The sequence below is a fragment of the Lactuca saligna genome, chromosome 1 (assembly GCF_052625555.1).
Source record: "Lactuca saligna cultivar CGN05327 chromosome 1, ASM5262555v1, whole genome shotgun sequence".
In the NCBI taxonomy this organism is placed as follows: Eukaryota; Viridiplantae; Streptophyta; class Magnoliopsida; order Asterales; family Asteraceae; genus Lactuca; species Lactuca saligna.
Window position 1 is genome coordinate 184,748,966 of NC_136417.1, and position 9,409 is coordinate 184,758,374.

At 34.2% G+C, this 9,409-nt stretch overlaps 1 pseudogene; it reads right to left on the bottom strand.

The window, feature by feature from the left end:
• Nucleotides 1–1,450: 1,450 nt before the first annotated feature.
• On the bottom strand, nt 1,451–5,945 carry LOC145014312 (putative ubiquitin-like-specific protease 2B; annotated as a pseudogene).
• Nucleotides 5,946–9,409: the final 3,464 nt, after the last annotated feature.

Genomic DNA, 9,409 nt, shown 5'->3' on the forward strand with positions numbered 1-9,409 from the left:
CTTCCCATCAATGAAGACGGAAAAATTGATGGTTATAAAGGATAAGGATATTATTGATCCCGAGACTAACCGACCAATGAAGATCATGTTGTTGCCTGCTACAAATCAAGTCAAAGAGATTCCCCTTTCTCAACATTTTCAGGAGGGATATCTTGATGATATGGAATTTTGGGCCTTGGATGACGATACGACAACTGCGGCAATGAAGTTCAAAAAAAGGGACACCATTTTTAGACTCTTCTACATAAAGGATCTTCTGAGATTCAGGGAGAGAGACATTCATACCCTAGCTCGTCACCAAATTATTTGTAGAAAAGATGTCATGGAAGTTGATGCCAAGGAATTCACTAGAATGGTCGCCTCTTTCATAAATGGAAAGCGATTGATGGGATCCATGGGAAAAGCTGATATGAAGCTGTCCAAAGTTCCTGAAGAATGAATACCAAGTCTATGCTAGCCTCAAACCAAGGGGGGGATTGATAGTCTATGATTTTGTGGTTTGGGCTAGGCATTCTATTGTATAGGTCTTGGTAGGATGATAGGGAGTATTATGGTGATTGTAACTTGGTTATGGGTGTGTGTTGTTGTACATGTGTGTGCAGCCATACACATTTGTGCGGGTGCACATTTGTGAGTTGCTTCAGGTGGTATAAATAGTCTTAGTATGTGTTTGTTATAGAGTGACGTATGTATGTGTTTTCCAAGGTGTACCTGACATTTATGTGATATAGATATGTGCATGCTTAACTTAGTTCTCTCTCTTCTCTTCTACATTATGTTTGTTTGTTTGCATTTCATTGATCACTGATTTGGATCTATAGATCGGGACTTACACACTACTAGAAAAACAGCCTTTTATGACGCTCATTGCGCATCGTAAAAGGCTCAGACAACGCGCAAATGCACGTCAAGGAAGGCCCTGTCATAAAGAGAGACGACGCGCATTTATGACGCTCATTTATGACGTGCAATTATGGCGCGCATTTACGACACGCAATGCGTATCAAGGAAGGCCCCGTCATAAAGGAAGACGACACGCATTCGCGTGTCGTAACCTTACGACGCGCGTGTTAATGACATGCAATGTGTATCAAGAAAGCCCCTATCAAGAAAGGCCATGTCATAAATGAAGATGACACACATTTTTGCGTATCATAATTTTAAATTTTTAAAAAAATATATCATTTATATATTTACTCTTTTTCAAATTAAATTTGTATTTAATGTTTCATAATAGAAAATAAAATATCATATACAAAAAATAGAATCCATTGCATAAATCTAATGTCATACAATTCTATTTCTTACAATATATAAATTTGCATCTAATCTACTATGTACATCAAATTCCAACTAAATAAAGTTGCATCTTTCCTTTCATAATTCTTTAAGACTAATGCTCCAAACAGTTGATTATATGGATAAGCAGTTGTACATTGGCCCATCTTACTCAATAATGACATAGCAAATTCAACTCCAAGTCTTTACTGCATTTTGCTGATAATGCTGCAAGATTTAAATCAAGTGGCTTCATTTTGCTGATTTTATTCTTCAAGTATCTGTCATCAGTTAGAAATTTAGAATACAATTTCATATGTAAAGACTTCTAGTCTGATGTACATTTAAGTTTTTATATTTGTAATATGGATTGTTATGAAAGTAATTTATTCCATGAAATAAGTAAGACAAACATACTTGACATAAAAGTCAATGATGGTGTCATTGACAAATGTGTTTGGTAGCAGGAAATCAACGTCTCTCTTACTAATGGAAACATCATCAACATCCTCTTTTGGATATATAACTTCTTCAACAGGCTGGTCAAAGCTGCAAGCATCCAATGAAATATAAAATCCAAGAATCGTATAAGAGCAAAACAGTCATATTTATTAATTTAACAAAAGGGCTGTTAAAGTTAACACAAGGATCAAAATTCATATGAAACTTTTCCAAAAGAAATCTTTTTGCACTTACTTGGGAAAATACTTTGTAAAAGGCTTCAGCTTCATCATAAGGTTGTTGTAGGAGATCGTACACCAGTCTCTGAATAACCACCCTTTTCAAGGATGCATCAGCAGGTGGAAACCAATCCGTATTTAGCTGAGTCACATATTCACAAACAACAGCTCACTTATATCATTAATTTTTACATAAATGGTCCCTATCCTTACAAAGTGGACACTTTTTGTGATTCTAAATGGATTAAAATTAATCGGGGCTTGCTCCAAGAAATGTTCTACATAATGGAGCAAGAATAAACCACAGTCGAATGAATTCGGCTGCTGTGGTAACTGCAAAAACAACACAAAATTCAGATTTTAGAATTTAATACAAATTCACAATTTTGCCCTCGTATATTTTACCTTTCCATTTCTCAAATAATTTTGAAACATTATTTATGCAGATGATACCTCAAGTGAAATAAAGCGTAGATTATCGAATCTTGATGATATATCTTCAGATGCCTCCTGCTGCCTCCCTTTCCATTCTTCTTTCAGATAGCTAGAATGGCATATTTAAAGGTTTATAATTTAAATATAAACAAAATGTTTATATAATAAAAAAAATGTTACCTTTGCATAAGACCTTTCAAGACAGTATGACTACCTCTGATAGGATCCATATGCAGAACACATGGAACTTTAATCAACTCAGTTACATCTTCTTCATCTATAAACCAGATTGTAACATTATAAAAAAGGGATAACCATGCCTCATAAAATACTTGAAGATGTCAAAGAGAAATGACAGATATACCCTTGTATTTCGCAACTTCCCCAAGATGACACATCACAATAAGACTTCAATGATAGCTGTCAAACAACAGAAATAATTGTCAATTGTTCAAATGAAATGTCTAGAAAGCAAACTGTTTTCCAACTTACTTGTAATTTACAGGAATAAAGACAAAATCTTTCTCAAAAAGATTAACTTTTCGTGTCCACTTTATTACGCGTTGAAAAGCTGTTTTCCCTTCAAGGGCATTTAAAGGTTCTTTTTCTGGGTCAGCTAGCTTCCGGAAGAAAAAACTATTGAAAAAATGAAACCTCTGTCTCTCTTCAGGCCTGATTTTGTTCTTCAAGTATCTGTCATCAGTTAGAAAGTTAGAATAAAATTTCATATGTAATGACTTCTAGTCGGATGTACATTTAAGTTTTTATATTTGTAATATGGATTGTTATGAAAGTAATTCATTCCATCATATAAATAAGATAAACATACTTGACATAAAAGTCAATGATAGTGTCATTGACAAATGTGTCTGGTAGCAGCAAATCAATGTCTCTATTAATAATGGAAACAGCATCAACATCCCATTTTGGATATAGAACTTCTTCAAAAGTTTGGTCAAAGCTGCAAGCATCCAATGAAATATAAAATCCAAGAATCGGATAAGGGCAAAACAGTCATATTTATTAATTTAACAAAAGGGCTGTTAAAGTTAACACAAGGATCAAAATTCATATGAAACTTTGCCAAAAGAAATCTTTTTGCACTTACTTGGGAAAATACTTTGTAAAAGGTGCTTTGATTTGTCCAAGAATAGTGTCCCTGCAACAATAATCCCATATGAATATACCAAGTTACTTAATTAAAATTCAAATAAATGACTGATTTAATGAAATAAAGATCAAGATTGATGGTAATTCGAAGGATAAAAACCAAAAATTCAAAGATGTTGCCAAAAAACTCACTCTAACTCAAGCATACTGCTCCGTAAAGTTTTGTATGCAACATTTAAAGTTGTGATTGCTTCTTGTTTCCCAAACCAGTTAGTCCCCATGATTGCAAACTTCAATTCAGCACCTGAATTACATAAAATAGATGTATAATTATTCTTTAATTGAAAAATGGATAGGTAAAACAATATGAGAACATTTTCACAAAAAAAATAATGATTATCTAACCTGAAGTGTATTCGACATTTTCAGGTTGTACTGTATCTTCAGTAAGTACATGAATGGTCACCATTGCCATCTCAACCTACATAAAATTCAAGGTACAATAATTCCAAACCCTAAAGAATAAGGAGATACATAATGTTAAAAGCTCATTGTGGGCTTACCAGCTCATACCAATGAGATTTGATATGAACTAAATCCTGAACATCCCACTGTAATTTCAAGATTTTGTCATCTCCATCTAGAGTTGAACCTGAACCCTCTATTTTGATGCAAGTGCTGGTGAAAGTTAAAACACAATTTGTACAATAACTATCACCATACACCATATGATCAGGATAGAAGAGGACTGCTAAATCTTCAGTGTCCTATAATCATTAAAAAAGAATACTAAAAGTGTAAGAGAATCCACAATTGAAAGATCAGTCAATAGAGTGCTCACCATTTCCAACTCATCTGTGCAATGATCTGAAGGTGATCCAGAGAAAACACCTAATAGAGAAGAATTTTAACAATTCAATGAATAAATCAAGGTTCATTAAACCAGTAACATATGGACCCAAAAGATTGTCATGGTTGAAGATACTTTCAAGTCAAGAGATACAACAATTACCATCATCTTCAGCAATACCACAAGAAGTTGACTGCTACCAACTCACTTACAACTTACAACATAGAAGATACTTTTGTTGTCTTGTCCCTCTTCTTCTTTTTTCTTCTCATCTGATTATCTTTTTTCCAATAAGTTAAGAGAGAGGCAATCAGACTTTATTATAGTATGTCTATGAGATTAAGATGTTTTTCAGATAAAATGAAAACTTAATGAACAAGGAAGGTAACTACTACCAAATCACTTACAACTTAGAAGAAGAAATCAATACTCAGGAAGGAACAGAAGAAGAAATCAATACTCAGGATTAAACACTCAAATCAACAAAGCTAAACCCCTAATGATTTGCTAGAGATTCACCCAAAGGTTCCAATGCCAGAACTAGAACTTGAAAAAATATAAGACTCCTTCCATCTACTACTCCTTTATATGCATTTTAAAGAAAATACCTAAAATGCCCCTCCATTAATAAGATGTTATTTATTTTCCTATACTACCCTTTTCTATAATTGGATGTGTAGCAGTAATTAGCACGTTTATCTATCCAATGTCTGGCCCAATCAGACTTTAGACATCTATTTAGTGCTTATTGAAAAAAAAAATATGCCTTAGGGTGAATATTAAGGGTTCTGTATATGAGGAGGAATTCTAAGGTTAGTTATATACAAGGGAAGCAGGTTGTTGTTCAAATCAAAGTTACAAAAATTGAGAAACAGTACCAGCTTGTTGTTCAAATCAAAGGGATTATTGGCAGGATAGAAGTCCTTACAACTGGATTCTTAGTTCTAAATCCCAATTACACAAGAACAAAGGTATCATATTCATCAGAAAGCTAAAAATTGGGTATCGTATCTTCATGAATGGAAAACAGAATGCGCAGACAGATAGCTGAAAAACCCTAATCGAACTAAGTAGCTTGCTTCTGTAACTAATCGGATCGAGAGTGTTTATACTAAGACTATACTCGATAACAAATTAGACCCTAGCTTTCCTCCATTACAGAAACAAATCAACAACAGAACTAAAACTGGATGTAAGCTCATGATGTAGCGAAGCGTACCTTTAGTACTTGAAGATTTATGCGATTTGTGCTTCCTATCGGAGTCTCTCTCTTTCTTATCACTCTTTGTTTCTGAACTTCTACACCTTTTGTTCTTCCGTCCGTCTACATAACACGAGTATCCTCATCAATTCGTATTGAAAATTGTATAAACAGAGAAATATTGGTAACGAAGAGAAAGAACAAAAGCCTTCCGATGAGGACTCAGCCGGAGACCTCTTCTTTTTCGACTTACAATTGCTACCCATGTCGTTCTTGTCCAAAATCGAACAGTTTTGAAGTGTTCTTTTGTCAGGGCTTGAACTCCAGCACCTGCATGAATTATGGCATGCGATTGAAAACCAGGCTCGACGACCCGCTGACCTCTGCCCATGGAATTGAAGGGGTGAGATAAAAACAAATTGGGACCAAAAAAGAAATTTTTTTTGACTTATTCATCTTCATTTATTATCATATTGATGGGAGGAGAGGATTGCAATTACAGAAATTGAAACATGGAATAGCATATACCTAATTAGAATCACCCCCTCAATAAAAAGAAAAAAAAAGGCGATGAGGGCATTAGATGGAGTGTCGACATGGGTAAATGTTGTTCAAGCCCTAGAAATCGCTCCAAAGGGGTCGGCAATGGAAGGGGAAATGATTTTCAATGTAAGATGGAGGACTAAAATATGTTCGATTGCGTCGATTTAGGTGTGAGATGTTGTAATTTCCCCTGTGTTCGTGTTCAACTCTACAGCCCTTGGCTAAAAAAATTAATATATGATTAATTTTGGTCCAATTAAACTATAACAACCGAAGCAAGAAGATATGGTATCTATGATTAGGGTTTGTAAAGAGAAGGGAAGAAGAGAATGAATGGTATCTATGATTACGGTTTGTAGAGAGAAGGGAAAAAGAGAATGAAGGGAGATCTTGAAGCGGGATATTTAAAACTTTTAGACTTTTAAGAGGATTTGATTTCCCCCTTGAACACGCGTTTTGAGTGAAAAATTATAAAGAGACACTCAAAGTGGACGCACACTTTCAGTATGCGCCCTCCGTGTTTGTAGGTTTTTTTTTTTTGTGGGACAATAATTTTAGGGCACGCAAAAAATGCGCGTCCTACATTCTTCAAATTTCTAAAGATCTGACATTATTTGTAGGGCACACCTTTTTGCGTATCATTAATCAGTGAGTGTCGTAAAAAGCGCGTCATTAAAGGTCTGTTTTCTAGTAGTGACACCAACCCGTAGTCAACAAATCATATCTCTAGGTTTGAAGAATATAAGATTTTATTGTCTCATGATAAAATCCATGAAGTGATTCAAATGAGTGTGGGTTAAATCCAATACTCATAACTTATGAGCACTCATGAATGTTGTAGCAACCATTGCTATGTCTAACGCACCATAGACAAATCTTACAAGCCAGATTCATGACAATCTTGATTCCTATCTACTTCTAACGTATGACCGACTGTGGATGATTTGAATAACTTAATCACTCGGGAAGAATGATCTAATTATTCTGGAAGTCAAAACATGCAAAGTGAAACACAAGAATAATTCTTAATCCTATATGGCCCTAAACTCTTGAGTATAAATAAAACCCTTTTGTCTAAGCACCATATTGATTACTCATTATTCATTGTTTCGATTAATCAACTTACTACTTGAATTGAAACAATAGTTATGCCATGCTCCAAGCATGCACACTATGTCCGTCCAAAAATATAGCTATGCCATACTCCAAGTATGCACACTAAGTTGACATGTGGTCCTCTCTTTGTGAAACATATCGATTGACAACATTTCAATGATGCTCATTTCACAATCCCAATCCTTTTTGTAAATGTAAGAATACCTAACTCTTGCTATTTACTGTAATATGTTAGATTCTAAACTCATATGCAATGATCCCCTTGTAATGACTATGCACAAAAGTGACAAAGACACGGTGACAGACATTATAGAGTATTCAAATGGAAAGCAATTCCATGGAAATGAAGTCTCAAATTCAAAGTACATTCCTTTGAACATCCTTCTTTGCATTAAGTTCTTTAATCTTACACAGATTCAAAGAATAACTTCCACCTATGGAAACAATTCCATATTACCCATTTTGATCATCAATTTTGAACAAGAGTTGCCTCTTTTCAAAATATGGCAATATGGTCCTTACTCTATACTTCCAATTGTCCATGAGTAACCAATCTTTGGTAAACCTCAATTTGTCCATTTTAGTCATATCCAGTTCTAATCCCTTTTCCCCTCTTAATGCCCTAAGCATTAGGAAAATTTAGAATGGATAAATATTATAGCACATGCAATCGATTCTGTATCCGAAGCATAAGGGACACGATTCATGCTAAAAAAAATTATTTTCCGTGTTCTCGTAATTCGAACTATGAAGAGGTATGGCATAATCATTATAGAATTTTGAGAACGCAACATATATCGAATTTGCTTATGTTGAACGATTCCAACATAACATTCATATATATATCGTTGACTAAAGTTGATTAAAATCTCAATCTAAGCTTGTAGAATTGGAATGAAGTATAAAATCCTCTCCCTTAATTATAGCAAAACAATTTTTCAAAAGCGAATTGAAACTTTTGTTTTCTATAACTAATATTGCTAACTTGCAACACTTAACATAATAATCATGCTCCCACTAGCATAATGATTATTATCTTACTAGCATAACACTTATGCTCCCACTAGCTTTGACATGTATCCAGAGATCAGCTGGACTTTTAGAAATCAATAATTTATTGACTTTCTTACCAAAGTTCAGATTTATGATACGCAATTGCTTTGATAAGACTTTATTAAAATCATACACCTTTCCTTAGATAGCTCACTTGTGTGTCTAAAAAATTATGAAGACGGATGTCGTAATCATAATGTTTAGACCTTTTGTCATTCTCACAATTGCTATCTACATAAAATCTTCTTAGTGAAAAAGTTTCCTCACCATCCTTTTCATGAATCGAAGAGAAACCTTATGATGCTTAGATTTTATGGTGTAAGTGTTCCTATCCATGTAAATTTGTCATAACCATAATCACAAGACAAGCTTAATGGCAAATCCAAACACATATGGACTGAACTTGTTCAATCTTAATTTCTTGCCACCTAGAAGCACAAGGGCCTACCATTGCTTCAAGGTTGTTGTGCAAACAATTGAGAACTCATAGAGCACACAAGCATAGTCAACCTTTCTGTAATAGACATAGAGATAAGAATATGTCAGCATGATAGGTTACAAACCTCAAGTCGTGGGCTAGTGATTAAAAATCCTCTTGATTAGTTCTTGAAACTATCTCAAGATCTTTAAGACTCCCACTAACCTCTTGGCATATAAGATTCTGTTTGTTAAGAACCATTTCTTGATAAAACAAATATTCAAGAGTTAGTGCGGATTCTTATCAAGTTAAACACTTCTCATAATTGGTCTTAGTTGGTCTATGTCTTATCCAAAACATCACAACTTATCAATCTCAATTGTATAAGAATCGGAAACATCTTACTCTACATTTGACAAGTTTTAAAAAACTTTCTAAAGACCATGTCACTCAACTTACAATCTTGGAGTAAAACTTTAGGATTTGTTTTTGGAACGAAGTATGATTTATCTTTTGATTTAACCATTTCAACAATTCACGATCCTCTCCTTAGGCAAACAAATGCACTAAGGTGTCCTTAGAGGATCAATTGTGATATGGTTCCATAATCACTAAGATAATCATAAAACAAGAGACACAAGTACTCTCCCATCTCTTCGGATTGGAGAAACTTTTATCTTTTTTCCTTATTTGATTCTTATTATTCATTTTGCCATACATTGAAA